Source organism: Melospiza melodia, chromosome 16 (assembly GCF_035770615.1).
Source record: "Melospiza melodia melodia isolate bMelMel2 chromosome 16, bMelMel2.pri, whole genome shotgun sequence".
In the NCBI taxonomy this organism is placed as follows: domain Eukaryota; kingdom Metazoa; phylum Chordata; class Aves; order Passeriformes; family Passerellidae; genus Melospiza; species Melospiza melodia.
Genome location: NC_086209.1, coordinates 20,277,262 through 20,292,250, shown reverse-complemented (window position 1 = coordinate 20,292,250; position 14,989 = coordinate 20,277,262). Strand labels below are relative to the sequence as shown.

The following is a 14,989-nucleotide window of genomic DNA, read 5'->3' as shown; positions in this document are numbered from 1 at the left end:
TGGACACTTAAACTCCTTCCTTCCTTCCCTGGGTGTCCCCTCAGGGATCCCCTCCTGCTTGAGGGGCTCACCCCGAGCAGTTCGGCCATCGCCTCATCCGCGCTGCAGTGGCTCTGCTGCAGGGGACCGGGGTGGGTAACCGGGGTGGGTAACCGGGGTGGGTAACCGGGGTGGGTAACCGGGGTGGGTAATCGGGATGGGTAACTGGGATGGGTAACCGGGATGGGTGGCAGGGATGGTAACTAGTGTGGGTGACAGGGATGGGTAACCGGGGTGATAACCAGTGTGGGTAACAGGGATGGGTAACTGGCATGGTAACCAGTGTGGGTGGCAGGGATGTTAACCAGTGTAGGTAACTGGCATGGTAACCAGTGTGGGTAACAGGGATGATAACCAGGGTAGGTAACTGGCATGGTAACCAGTGTGGGTAACAGGGATGGGTAACTGGCCTGATAACCAGTGTGGGTAACTGGCATGGTAACCAGCGCAGTAACCAGCTCTGCCGGCGTGTGGTACCCGGCTGTGGGGCAGCGCTCAGGGGTGGCTTGGTGTCCCTGGGCTGTGTCCCCTCCCCAGCCGTGCCCCTCGTGCCCCTCCTCAGCCCCACCTCAGCTCGTTCCTGCCTCTGGGCTCTGTCCTTTGACAGCCCTTCCAAGGGACACAAAGCAGACGCGCTCACCCGCTCCTGTGCAGAACAGATGATTAGATGTCAGGGTAAGGGGAAGGCAGGGCAAGGTGGCTGCTCCCCATCCAAATTAATAAAATTCAGCCTTTTTTGAGCTTTATTAGCTGTTTTGCCTGGACTGGTCCCATCCTAGCTGTGGGAGCTGCTGGTGCAGAAGTGCTGCAGTGCCTGAACATGAAGCTGGCCTTGGTGGTTTCCCCAGTGCTTGAGCAGATGTGTCACCGTGTGCATCTGTGCTAAGGGTTCTCTCAGAGGAAGATGTCCTCATGTTGAAGAGAAGTTCAACATTAGAATTAAAAAGATGTTACTTTTTGTGGTGAAAATATTTTTCAATGTCAGGAAAGCTTTTATTTATTATTAAAGCCTTCCTGGTGTTGGTGAGATTTTTGCTGTCTCTCTGGAGCATAGGCTGCAGGCTGTAGCAGGGAAATAGAGCAAGTCTCCAGTCCTTTTAAGAATTTTTCATATGTTCGTGTTGTGAATTCTGACTTTCAGCCATAAAAAAACTTTTGTAAAACTATGACTTTAAAAACAAATTAATATTCAAACAAACCAAATAAAAAGCAAAGGGAATACATTTATTTTATAAAAAGGCACCTCTACTTTTTGTTGAGCCCATGATATCTGGAATTATTATACTGAATACTTCATAGTTCATTTTGCAAAAATAACAGATTAGAAATGTCTTAACAAGGCATCTCTTCTGGCAATAGTCTCCTGAGAGTTAGATTTCCTTTTTCTTTTCTTTCATTTTTTAATTTTTTTTTTCTGTCAGGATGCTAATAACTGTTTTTGCACCACTTTGTTGTTCTCATCTTGGTTGCAGTTAAACTTAAGGAGTTAACTTTAGTTTTTGCAGGTGCAAATACTTCAGCATCTGAACATCTGGCCTTTACCAAAAGATGCTGGCAAAATTTGTCTTGCTTGTGGATTTTCTGCATGTATATTTCCACTTTCAAACTCTAAGACAGTGTGGAGTGCTTCAACAAAGTTCTTAAATTTTTTTAAATTAGTAAAATGCATAGTGAAATCCCTGTCAGAAGAGTTTGTTATAATGCCTGTGGAATGATGTCTATTCCTCAAGTGGTTTTCTTAAAAGTACATTAATATTTCTTGCAGAACCTATCAAAAGAGAATGCAAAAATTGAATCCAAAATGTACCTGGCATGAAATGTTGTCCAAACTTTTGCAAAGCTGTAAGTAACTGAAAACAGAGCTTGTAAAAGCTGTCATTGCTAGCTTTGTCTTTAGTAACAGCTAATGCAATCAGAAACTGCTGCATTGTTTTTGGAAAGATACTCCTGCTTCTGCTTTCAGGGATTAGGAAAACACCCATGGTGGGAAGCAGATTATCTCACATCTGTCTACTTCAAGGCTTCTTGTGTCTTTCTCTGAAACATCTGGTACAAGCTTTTTTTATGTTGTCAGATGAACATAAACTAATTTATATGTGCATGTGTTATTTATAACTCATTAGCAGGGGCTGGTACTTTTTCAGTGAATTTTTGGTGAATTGGTACATTTTTTTCAGGTGAATCAAAATGAATGGTTTGTTGCAGCCCAGAACACTTGAAATATGTTTGTAGCTTTAAAAAGATCTGCCCAAGTAACTGTTTTTATTTTTTCATTTGGCAATTATTTGGCATCTGAAACAGTATTTTTTTTGAGATGAGCTAAACCAGAAAAAATTTGTCACAGCAAGGAGTTGCAAGACATTGTTTTGAAAGAAATAGGTTTATTTTTTTACTAAGACAAAAAATTTTCATTTGGCTCTTAAATACATTTTAAATATGAAAATTTTACTTGAAGGAAACTGAAGAAATGTAATGTATTGATGTTTGACTAAAGTCCTGAACTTATTTTTTGCTGGAAAAGTTAATAGTGGGATAAAGTTGGTTGTGCCAGCATTTCGATTTTTCTGAAAACTTCTCCAGTCTAATTTTTGAATATTACCTGGCCTTAAGCAGTGACCATTAGCAATGCACTTGGCTGGATGGCCACAAACCTTTTGTTATGCTGAATTTGATCTGCTGAATAAGGCTCTGATCACATGGGACACCAGGGGCAGCTTGAAGAAGCAGCTCTGCAGGTCAGGGTGCAGTGCCGGAGCTGAGGATGCCTGTAATGGACATCCCTCTGTGAATGCCCACCGAGATGGAGCCTGCGGCTCCTGAGCCCAGCAGAGCCAAACAGCCCAGTGCCTCAGCGGAAGGAAGGCTCTGCACCTGGACAATCTTGTTGCCAAAAATGCAATAAAGGGTGGTTTTGCAAAGCCAGACTGTGATGCAGGTATCGCCTTAATGTTGGACCCTGCTGGCCTTTGGCACTGTTGCTCTTTTCCCCAAGCAGGGTAAAAACCTCCAAAACCTTAAACTTTTGAATACCTTTAAATACCTTTACTCTTAAGCATCCCTGCCATGACTAAACGTACAAATCAAACATGACAAATAGTGAAGCTAATTAGTCAGCTGCTTTTCCACTCTTCCTTTGTGCAGAGAAGTGAGAAAAAGAAATATAAAAGTGCAATCTAAGATCCACGAATTTAGGAGTAAGAGGTGATTTTTAAAAATAAAGATCTGCTCATAGTGGTTTTCTTTCTTCAAGCTTTAGTCTTCTATCTGAAGGCTGACCTCTATTTGAATGAGGGAATCAAACTCTTTGGTTAATGTAAAGGGATGAACTGAATATGAAAGCAATTGAGGGAAGGGATGGAACATCTAAAGGCTACATTGTCATTAGTTTTATTTTTGTGAAAATAATTGTACATGTTTAGTTTAAAATGTAGAAGGAAATGTACTTTGAAATATAATTACATTTAGCAGTCTTGTAGCTTTGTACTTTGTGCTATAAATTGCGTTCCCAGTTGTTTTTCATCTCCTGTAATTTAAATAAGTAAACCTTTTGTTCTTAAACTCTCTTAGTTCCTTCTAATTCTGTTGATGGACATCCATTTCTACTGCTTTATTTTATGTTAATATTTAACAATGGCATGCAGTTACCCCCCTGCTGGCACCGCTCCACCTCCTTTGTTTCTAGAAGGCCTCTTTTGCCTTGGTCTTTAGTTTTATAGAAGAATCCAAACTTCCTGTCCCTGCATCTAGCAGGAGCAAGGTTTCTGCATAAACGGACACAAAATCCCTCGGGAAGGGCGCTGGCCCCCAAGCAGGGAAGGTGGTGCTGGGCTGTCAGTCTCTTTTGTTCCTTGCTTAGATGGAAGCATGGAGTGGAGGATGCTTTGTGGGCCTGAGCAAAGCTGTGCCAAGGGAATGCAAATCCGCTAGGTGTGCCCAGGTAATTTAAAGTGCTCATGCTGGCAGCTTTTCTGCATGAGTAAAGCTGTTTAATTAATGCGTTTTCGCCACTTTCTTTTCTTGACAAGTTGATTCGAATTGAAACGGTCTGTAATAAGCTTGTCATGGGTCTTGGGGACAAATAACCCCTCCCTGCAGGTGGAAGATAAAGAGCCCGTATGTTTAGTATTTCCATGTGATCAGAAGGGCTGGTGGCAGGTACGGCTGCAGCACCCCCTTAGAGCCCAGCCCATGGCTTGGCTTCACAGCCCTCCTGGTGCCCAGAAAGGCTTCAGGCAGGAGAGCTGGCACTGCTGTGGCTTTTCTGCTCCCCTGGTTTTACACAAGGAACGTGAGAGTGGAGTGAACATAATGGACACGTAGGCTGAGGGAGTGCTCGTCCTTGTCTCCCCCTCCTCCACCCCTCCAGAGAAAGCTTATGTTTAATTTGCTCAGCCTTGCGGTTTGACAGAAGTGAACGTGGAGACCTGAGCCCAGGATCAACAAAGGCAGCACTGGGCATTTCAGCCACTGCCTTTGAAATAGGCCTTGACAATAATGGAGTTGGGAAGCCCCACTGTTCAGCCTTCTTTATAGTGTTAATAACTGTCCAGAAAGAAGAGAAGCAAGAAATTGCTCAGATTTCATCTCTCAGATTTCATCTTGCATCTAGAGTGCCGCAACAAATCAAACTGAAATGGGCCCCATCGTGGCTTCTGCACTGCCATGCTGAGCTGCCCTGGGCCCCTTCTCCCCCTGCTTTGCTGAGGGTTATAATGCTGAGCAAGTGCTCAAAGCAGGCTGGTTGGGGCAAGCACATGTGCTTCCCAATTGGGCAGGTGAATTGCTTTGTAGAGTGTGAAGTTGGAGGCTGAGGCAGTAGCATGTGCCCAGTTACAGACACAGTGAGGCCAGAAGAGATGCCTTCTGTCCCTGTTCACCTGCCCTGGCTGTCCCCAGGACACATCCTCCTTCCCTGGAAGGGGCAGGGGCAGGTCTTCCCTAAGGGATCAAGATGAAAATGAGAGTTGAGCTTGGGCGAGGCAGAGTTCATGCCTGGCCATCTCCTCTGGCCCAAGCTTCGGGGGAAGATGGCTCTGCCAGTGACAGCAGTGTTTGGGCAGTGGTTCTAACAAGAAATTATTGTTCATTGTTTAACACATGCAAACTCTTTGATGCCATTAACCGGTAATGCTATTTTTCATGCCTCATAGCAGTCATGGAATTTGGAGTTGTACGCCTTGTCCTCAGGGATGCTTTTGGAAGAGTGCTGGAAGTCCAGGAGGACAAACATGTGTATCATGTACTGAGTTATACTTTCAGAACTGATAAGAGTTGCAAAAATATTTAACTAATGGAAAAAAAAAAAAAAACCACCAAACAGTGCAAAAGAGTTCCTAGTTTTAAAACAGAACAATGATAATTAAAATAAGTTGCATCTTTTCATGTTCATCCATCTCAGGTCTATGTAGTAGAAAAAACTCTGTCACCTTCATTTAAAAGCTTTTTGGATCAATAATCTCCACCCTCTCTGTACATGGAAGCATCTGGAATGCATTCTCATGTTGCAATAGACAGTGCATGGTCTTCAGCAGTTTCCTTATTATCTTTCGTAATTAGCAAATCAAATTTTTGTCTTTAATCCTTTTGCATCCTGGGATATTTTGTGCTCAGAAGGCTGGGAAGTATGTGTGAGCAGATTGTCTTGCCAGTTGGAATTCCCCAGGGCACTGGGGCAATCGCTGCTGAAGAAGAGGGGCAAGCGTTTTGTTGATTGTGTGAGTGTTTGGAGCTGCAGCATTACAGCATCCTTTCCCAAGAAGTGCAGCAGGCAGACAGGGAACACATGCTATTGTGTTCACATCTGGCATTAACATATAAAATTTGAGGCATATAAAGTTTCTTCCCATACAACTAAATTAAAAACCTGTGGAATAAGGTAAATTGACAAGTGCAAAACTTCTTGGGTGGGAAATTTAAATGGTTGCAAATGTTTCCTGAATGCTGCTTCTGGAAGTGTGTTCCTGAGCACACTGCCTGTCTGCAGGCTCACTGCCTAGCGGTGTCAGGGAGAGCCGTCCTGTTCCCATGACTGATTTCATTTTGGGGGGAAAAAATTCTGTTCTGGTCATGAAGGCAGCACTGCCCCGCGGGACTGAGTCCAGGCTGCAGAGCTGAGTCGTGCCACGTAAAATAAACACATCTTGGCTCTCTTTGGTGGGGACAGGGAAGGCACATTTTACTGTGGCTTGCCTGGGTAAAGTGGCACATGCTGATTGCTACTGATGTACAGACACCTTATCTCTGGGTGGGGCAACGTGTTTCTGGTTTAAATCTGTAGCTCATAGAATGTCTCAGCTGGGGTCATGCATTAGAGACCTTGTTCCTGACTGATGTACCTACTGATCTGGACAGAACCTGGTCTAAATTACATGGTGATGATGAGCTTCCTTCTGCATGGCACTGAGGCAGGCCCACTGGAAAGCTGCTGTGCTGTCTGGCTTCAGATCACTTGGGACTCTGATGTTGGTGACTCTGTCGAGGCAGCTCAGCTCTTCTGCAGCAGCTCTTGCCCATGAGGTGTCCACACCTTCCTTGCTCCAGATCTTTTGTCCTGGGGTGCACTGATTGCTATTGTAGAAAAGCAGAAGTTATGCAGGATGTTGGGAACTACAGGTAGACTGAAGTCAAGTAGAACTGCTGTAGCAGAATGAGACCATCTCGGTGTCTCCAGCACTGATACTTTGCTGCTCAGGTAGGGAGTAGTCTGAACAGTCTGTGTCCAGGCTGGCATTCCTGTTTAGACTAAAATGTGGTTGTGGCCTTTCTGGTGTTCAAAGAGAAATGAAACTTCTCTCAAAATGACCATACTTGTTCCCTTTTGATGCTGGCCTCCATTGGTCTTTGTCCATGCTGTGTTACATCTCTATTAATGTCTTTTCTCATTTTATTAGCAGCCCTGCCATTTATAGTACTTGTGTTGCAAATAGTCCTCCATGAAGGCACTTAGAAAGATATGTTATGGCTGTAGAGACCCAAGTGATCAATAACTTTTAGATTACTGTGTCACTAAACAGCAGGCTGAGACATGGAAAGGCACTGTTACTTTAGGGATGAGAGATTTTTATAAAATAAATCAATAGCGAATACAGGCTGATTGGTTTCCAGTTCAAATAATTCCAAGAAACATGGAGCCCAGGGGAAACCATGCCATTCATACTTGGAAATAAACAACACATGCTTACTTTCATTTATGTATTTGGGTCAGTACTCTTGAAAATGGACAGGGAGCTATTGGGCAGGGTATTAGTCTGGAAATGGGAAACCTGGGTTCTCCTTCCAGTGCTCCCAGAGACCTCTTCTCTCTCTGTTTCCCAAGTTCCTTTTGGTACTAACAGCCTTCACTCTGGGGCATGGTTGTAGAGCCCACTTGGAGCCCTTTTGGGGCTATCAGGAAGGTAAGTAATAACGAACATTGAGGAGGTGATTTTGCTCTCAGTGTTTCCCTTTTCAGTGCTCAAGCAGTCATGGGCTAAGTGCTGTAAGTGGCTGTCAGGTGCAGCCGAGAGCTGCCTGGTTTGTAGGCAGGGTTGGCATGAAGCTGCCAGGGAGGTGGGTGCTGCTGTGAGACCTCTCAGGTGTGTTCACATGGCATGGGCTGGCTCTGCTGGTGTGCAAGAGTCCTGCAGTACCAGTGCTCATCCCTGCTGGCTGGTACTGCCCTGGAATGCTTCCCTGGAGATGGGGCAGACTGATGGTGGGTGGTGGCTGCAGGAGCACACCTGTCCCTTGCCAGTGGGATCTTTCTGAAAGCGTTCCAGCACGTGAGGGATTTTGCAGCATCCACTGCTAGGAAACATTCCTGTGTGAGCTTGAGGTGTCTTCAGTTAATTCTTGTTCAAGGCCAAGACCTGCCTTCTACTCTGCACTGAATCCTCCCAAAAGCTCTTCTGTGGATGTGCTTCAAGGACAGTGACAATGGAGTTACCTGCTACCTTTGGGACATAGTGGACAGTGACTGGCATTATACCTACGGGTTTATTGGAGCACTGCTTTTATCTTGGGATGGGTTGCTGAGTCCTGGAAAGCAGCCAGTGGAGATGTATAAGCTGTGAAGGATATTTTCTAGAACTGCAGCATAGTGCAGCAGTCAAGGGCTGACTCCTATTCATCCAGTAGTGACTGAGGAAGGTCAGTGGCAGAAGACAAGTTGGAAAAACTTATTTGAAGAAAGAAATGAGAGATACTCGAATGTTGTTTTCTCACGTGGCTTTGTTCCTCCTTGTCCAAACAAGAGAGAGAAACTTGCTGCTCTAATCGGACTTGTGTGTCTCCACTTGATAAAGGTGTTTCATGGTGGTGACAAGGTGTGGAATAGTACTTTGGTCTAAGGTTTTGGGACACTTGGAGTTAGGACCCTTTCCTGACCTGGATATGCTTGTGACACATAACTACGTCACCTGGTCTGGCTGTGCTCTGTGTGCAAAGGAGAGAAAATAGAATTCCTCAGACTCAAAAGGATGAAGGGTCATTATTTTGAGGCACTGAGATAAGGGAAGCTGTATAAGCATATAAGACAAATAGATCTGCTCCCACTGAATTCAGTGGCAGAACTTTTAATGGGAGCAAGATCCGGGCCCCATCTGATAAAGAGTTTCATCTGGATTGCATATGGGGGTAGGCATTAAAGGACCCATCTAAGGATCTCCCCTCTGGAGTACATCTATAAAAGACCCTCTGTAGTTGTGTTCAAAGCTCACAGTAATGCTAGTCTCCTCAGGACCATTCACTTAGATCATTCAGAAACTCTTTCTTGTCTAAGCCCTGATGCTCTCCCCCAGTGGAAGAATGTGGTTGAAACTCCCATGCCGGGAAGACTTGAGATTTGTTTTTTATTTGAACCCAAAACATTAACAAATTGGACACACGTGCTCTAAGAGTAGAGCCCGCTCTTATTTAAGCCGATGCAAAACTCTCCTTGATCCCAGCAGGATCAAGGTCTCAAATATTGCTTGCACCTTTTTAGAATATCTGCTCCTAAACGAAACAGACAGTGACAAACTCATTCTGAATTTATCCCCCTTGACTGATTTGCAGCCAGAGAGGTTTGCAGACCCTCCCTCTTGGAACAGAGGAATTCAGTCTTAATTGCTGAATGAAAGACCAAGGCAGGTATCACAGTGCCTTCTCTTGTGGCACGTTCTTTAGCATGTGAAAGTCAGTGCTGTGATTTAGTCTTTTTTTTTTTAGCATTTAAACATCTTTAATGCTCTTGTCAGACTGTTGCTCCAGGTAGCATAGTGCTTCTGTTCAAAATCTGTGATTTTCTTCCTCTTCGTGCCAAAGTACTGACAGGTGAGTATTATATGTGTAGGAAGCTATTTGGCAGAAACATATGCCTTGAATGTGTTTAAATTCCTTGTAAGTCACTTGATCAATGTGTAGTATTTGTGTCCCCTCTATCTTTGCTCTAAATTCATATTCATCAACAGAGGTTGCTTGGTACTTAATGGGACACTGGGGGCACCGAGTGAAGGGAAGGGACAATACACAAGCAGGGTGAAGAATGAGGACAAATGTAGATGAACTTCCTCCAACAGGCACAAGATGCTCATTCCTGAATAAAAAATGTGAAAAGGTCAAGTGCCCCCAGAGGTTTCTATTGTGACAGGCACTTAACCCCTTCACTCCTGGTTATCTGCTTCAGCTGCTGGGCCACTCAGTGCACAAGTGCCATTAGCATCAGTGAAATGTGGGGTTGGGAGCTGGGTAGACCCACCTCCCTTGCAGGCAGCAGGCACTGGGTGAGCAGGAAATAATCCTTGTGGACACTGACCTTGTCAGTAGCTGTGTCTAGAGATAATTATTTCCTAACATGTAACCTTTTCATGGTCAATTGCTCCAGTATATTAGACAGAATTGTGATTTCCTTCTATCTTCAGACACACACAAGGTCTTGTCCTTCCTGCTTTGAGGGTGTAACTTAGCAAGTGCACAGACAACCCAGTGCTGGCTGAAAAGTGTTGTTTCTATTTTGCTTAAAAGGAAAAGAGTTTTACTGCTCTTCTTTGCCACTGAGCAGACGGGGTCTGTGGTATATGCTCACTCCCATGTTTTTTGGCCAGGCAGACATTTCCCTTCAAGCATCTAATACTAACCAGGCAACTGTCAGTGTTTAGTAATCTTCTGCTCCACCAGATTTCTTGCTTGTTGACTAATTTTGGTTTACCTTTTCGTAGCCAGTGATGCCTCAGAGTGCCCCTTGACACATCACCAAGGCATCTGCAGAGGCAGGATCAGCAGAGTATGTCCATATGGCCGCTCGAAGACATCGGCTTTGATGCCCTCAGGACCAACATCAGCATGAGCAGACGGGGGTGAAGGCAGCCCTCGTGCACCAGCCCTGAGCCCAGCCTGCCCCTGCCTGAAGTGCACCCCACAAGGGCTCTTGGGGGGCTGGGGCTGAAGAACGTGAGGGAGGACACTGTTCTTGCTCCTCCAGCCCAAATACTCCTCCTCGCTCACTCGTGTTGCAGCTTGTTTGACAGGCTTGGGCATTCCAGCCAGAACCTTTCTTTGGGACAGTCCCTTTTGGGAGCATACCCACTGACCCCTTGGGACACCTTGTGTGGACTGCACTGATCCCAGCAATAACACAAAGCCAGCTCCTGCAGCTGTGTGCGATTTGTAGGTGATGTGTCTACAACCTGCTCCTTGTTTTGTGGCAGTATTTAATTGGCTTTAAAATAAAATTGCAAAACTAGGTCAGTTTGCCATTGGGCCCTGTAAGACTCTTTAGCTAAATCTCCAGACTTTACCTAGAAGTTAATTTGAGCCAGACTTAGGAAAAATATATATTAATATACCCAAAGTCTCACGTGAGAAACTTGTAGGCAACGATTTGGGATTCAGAGCCATATTCATATTCCTAAGACTAAATTCAAAGCCACAGTTTTAAAGCAGCCTTGCACATGTGTATGTCCTGATCTTTAATTAGGCAAAACTCCCACTGACATCAATAGGAGTTTGACTTGAATAAGAACTGCAGGATCAGGTCCATAATTTGGTACCTGGGATTTGATTAAGCAGCTAAATTACTAGAACAGTTTCCCCATGTGTATAATTGCCTAATTAATTTTTAAAATAGCTAAGTTCAGCACTGGATATGGTGTACCTCTTGCCACATGAAATGTATGCTATTTAATCCAAGTTGATGGAGCTATTTGGAAGAGCCTGTAGAGTTTACTTTACCGTGAAGTAGTACTGTATTTTAAGCTCAGAAATAGCCACCACTCTGTTAAAATGTCTTGCGCCAGAGTAGTGCTCTGCTACATTCTAATTCTTGAATTCTGGCTACTGTAATCAATCTGGCTAATATCAATATATTGCAGGTGAGAAAACACTCTGGAGGCTGGGGAAGAACTTATTCTCTAAGATGATTTTAAAATTCAATGCTTTGAAAAGGTTTTTTTGTCTTATCAATTTTTTTTGCTTGTTTGTTTAGGGCCACAGCATACTGCCTGTGTTAGACTATGTATCAGAATTAGTGTGTAGTGTTTGCTTTTTGCTGAAATTTCAGCAATAATACTGTGGGCTGGAGTTGATATATTTGTAGCAGAAGGAGGACTTGCTTTCACAACTGAGAGACTTTGTTGATTCTCTGTTTGAAACAGAGAACTTGTTCTGTAAGAAGAATGGGGAGATCATATATGGGTTTCCTAGATGGAAAAATACAGTGGAAGGACTTGCAACGCAAAAAGTAAAATCAGTTCTCCCTAAATGTATATATGCATGTGTATGTTTGTATGTGTGGGTCCTGGGTACAGATATAAATAATGACAGACATAAATAATTGTAGCTGGCATAATGCACAGTGCCTACTCATGCTGTTGACTATTAATAGTGCATGTTCTCCCATTCTCTCCAGCTGGATTCTTAAGGCATTACCATGTGAATTTTCCCTTTTTGGGGACTGCAGCAGAGCTCCAGGACTAGCTGTTTTTGTGATGTGCATCTTGCAGCAGCCCTTATTCCAGGCCTCTCCTGCAGAGAATGAAACCATCAGTTGTCCTCAGAGAAGAGCTCCACGCTGCAGCCGCGGTGAGCCTTTGGGTCTGTCAGGGTGGTGGGAGCTTGGATGCATGGCTAGGAACTGGAATTCCAGCCTAGCACCAGGTGGAGCAGGATGCACTCAAATGTAGTGCTCAGAGAGGTGGGCTTGAAGCCTTTAGAAATCATTCTGCCACTTTAAGGATCTAAGAATGCTCGATAGCTAAACAAGTCATGGCTCTGAAACTGGCTGAGGCCTGCAGTGTTGCTGTCTTTTCAAATGATAGCTTGTCTGTTCCATCAATGCCAGAAACTTGCCCACAAAATAAGCAGTCCTGTACCCTTGAAAGTTAGCGATAGGGCCCACCCAAAATGATGAGATGATCTTAAAAATGAGAAGATTATCATTTATCTATAAATTGGAGTCCTTTTGAAGGCTGTCTTGCTGTCTTGGTTTGTCAACTTTTATTCTGTATTCAGCTCATATTTTGAAGATTTTCTATGGGAATTGTAGATATGAGTAGAAGTGATGGAAAGTTTCAGCTTTTGTTTAAAAAGAAAAATAGGTAACTCTGTCTTTCAGACGCTTGATTTCTGCAGCTGAAATGCTCAGAATCATCATGATTTAACATCGTTAGTGATGACTAGAAGTGATGTCTATGGGTTTGGGATCCCTTGGGTTTTAAGTAAAATTTGGAGATATCTTGGGTGTGTGTAATTTCCCCCAGCTCCTACCGAATCTCATTAATACTGAGGAGACTCCTCGGTTACAAAAATACTAAGTCTATTTGCGGTAGCTCAGGCTGTAATGTGTCTGCCACAGCTGCGGGAGCATGGCCCCTCTGTCGGTGGCACTCTGCCCTCCTCTAGCGGTGGCTGGGCCGCAGAGAGCGTGTGCGGCCCTGCCCGGGCACGGGCGGCCCTGGGGGCACACACACGGCCCTGGGGGCACATGGGCGGCCCTGGGGGCACACACACGGCCCTGGGGGCACATGGGCGGCCCTGGGGGCACAGGGCCCTGCTCGGGCACACACACGGCCCTGGGGGCACACGGGCGGCTCTGGGGGCACACACACGGCTCTGGGGGCACACGGCCCTGCCCGGGCACACACACGGCTCTGGGGGCACACGGCCCTGCCTGGGCACGGGCGGCCCTGGGGGCACACACACACGGCCCTGGGGGCACACACACGGCTCTGCGGGCACCCGGCCCTGCCGGCATTCAGCTCTGCTTCCGCAGCCTCCCGGCTCTCAGCCAGCCAGCTGTGCTTTCAGCTTCTGCCCTCATCTTTCCTTTGGACAATACCAGAAGTTTTTGTCAGTGTGTCACTCGGAGGTGCCAGAGAGACGTGCTGGTGGAAGTCTGACAGCTCCTGTTGCCCTCTTGTTTTCAGTCTAGGTTTCTAAATTATGAAACCAGCAAGGAACAAATACCAAAAGGTGATGTTTTCTATCTCTTTCTTCCCCCTCTCTTTGTAAAATGCAAACATAGGGAAAAGAGCCAACTTTCAATTTCTCTTCAACTTTATAGTAATTTTCCTGTAACTGTGGATGGTTGAAAAATCCAGGATAGTGCCACAAAGGGGAAATCTGTTTGTCTCATTCTTCTTATTGTCTTGGCTTGCTTGACCCTGTTGGGGATGTGCCCTGTCATTGTGTGCTGCTGTTGGGCCTGGGAGGACAAACAAAGGGAAGGAGCTCTGTGTGAGCTGTGTCTGCGTGGGGAGCAGCTGTGTGAGCAGGAGCAGTGCTTGGCTCGGTGAGCTCTGTGTGAGCAGGAGCAGTGCTTGGCTCGGTGAGCTCTGTGTGAGCAGGAGCAGTGCTTGCCTTGGTGAGCTCTGTGTGAGCAGGAGCAGTGCTTGGCTCAGTCAGCTCTGTGTGAGCAGGAGCAGGAGCAGTGCTTGCCTTGGTGAGCTCTGTGTGAGCAGGAGCAGTGCTTGGCTCGGTGAGCTCTGTGTGAGCAGGAGCAGTGCTTGCCTTGGTGAGCTCTGTGTGAGCAGGAGCAGTGCTTGGCTCGGTGAGCTCTGTGTGAGCAGGAGCAGGAGCAGTGCTTGCCTTGGTGAGCTCTGTGTGAGCAGGAGCAGTGCTTGGCTCGGTGAGCTCTGTGTGAGCAGGAGCAGTGCTTGGCTCGGTGAGCTCTGTGTGAGCAGGAGCAGTGCTTGGCTCGGTGAGCTCTGTGTGAGCAGGAGCATTGCTGGCAGTGATTTCCACTGGGCACACCATTCCTGGACTTGAGGGGAGAGAAAAGCTGAACCAGAACTTTTAGAGCTACTGAATTACATCCCACTAAAACGAGAGGACAAGAGATGTTTTCTTTAGTGGTCGCTTCCATGGAACAGAAAGCAAAAAGGTTTAGTCCAGTGATCTTCGCTACAGTCTCTGGTTTGTTGTATTATTTCTTTCCAGGAGGTGCAGGTGTAGTTAAGCCAAGTCCTGCACAGCAGAAATGGCAGGATTACATCTGGGATGGGGTGGGGCTCTCATTCCCAGCACACTGGATTCTCAATTTCAGCCAAAGTAATGAAAGACCAGCTCCAAAAGGGTGGGGTGCCCTTCTCTCTTAAACCCCTAAAGCCCTTGCGGTTGCTGCCCTGGACTGGTTTGTTTGTCAAAGGGCTCCTGTCTAGCTGGCAGTCCTTTCTCATTGCAAAACTCAGTGCTTAATGGCCTGAAGCTGAAGGGGTATACTTAGGTTGGAAATTAGGAGGAAATTCTCCCTGGGAGGGTGGGCAGGCCCTGGATCCCTGGCAGTGCCCACAGCCAGGCTGGACACTGCGGCTGGGGGCACCTGGGACAGTGGGAGGTGTCCCAGCCATGGCAGGGACCTGGCACTAGATGATATTTAAGGCACTTTCCACCCCAAACCCTCCCCTGATTCTCTGGGCAGTGAAGGCATTGTTTTAACAGCATGACTGTCTCCTGAGGCTCAAGCAACTGTGGTTTTGGTTTTTTATTTCCTTTTGTC

The 14,989-nt window shown here is 45.8% G+C and overlaps 1 long non-coding RNA gene across 2 annotated transcripts in view; it reads left to right on the top strand.

Moving 5' to 3' along the window:
* Positions 1-14,989, top strand: part of LOC134425857 (uncharacterized) — a 186,225-nt gene that overhangs the window by 139,488 nt on the left and 31,748 nt on the right. Inside the window, exon 1 of one of the 2 annotated variants that reach the window (XR_010029786.1) lies at positions 11,907-12,075. The exons of the other annotated variant lie outside the window; for it this stretch is intronic. This is a non-coding gene — a long non-coding RNA (uncharacterized LOC134425857). Of the gene's footprint in view, positions 1-11,906; positions 12,076-14,989 lie in introns of those variants that run through there. 2 annotated transcript variants of the gene reach the window in all.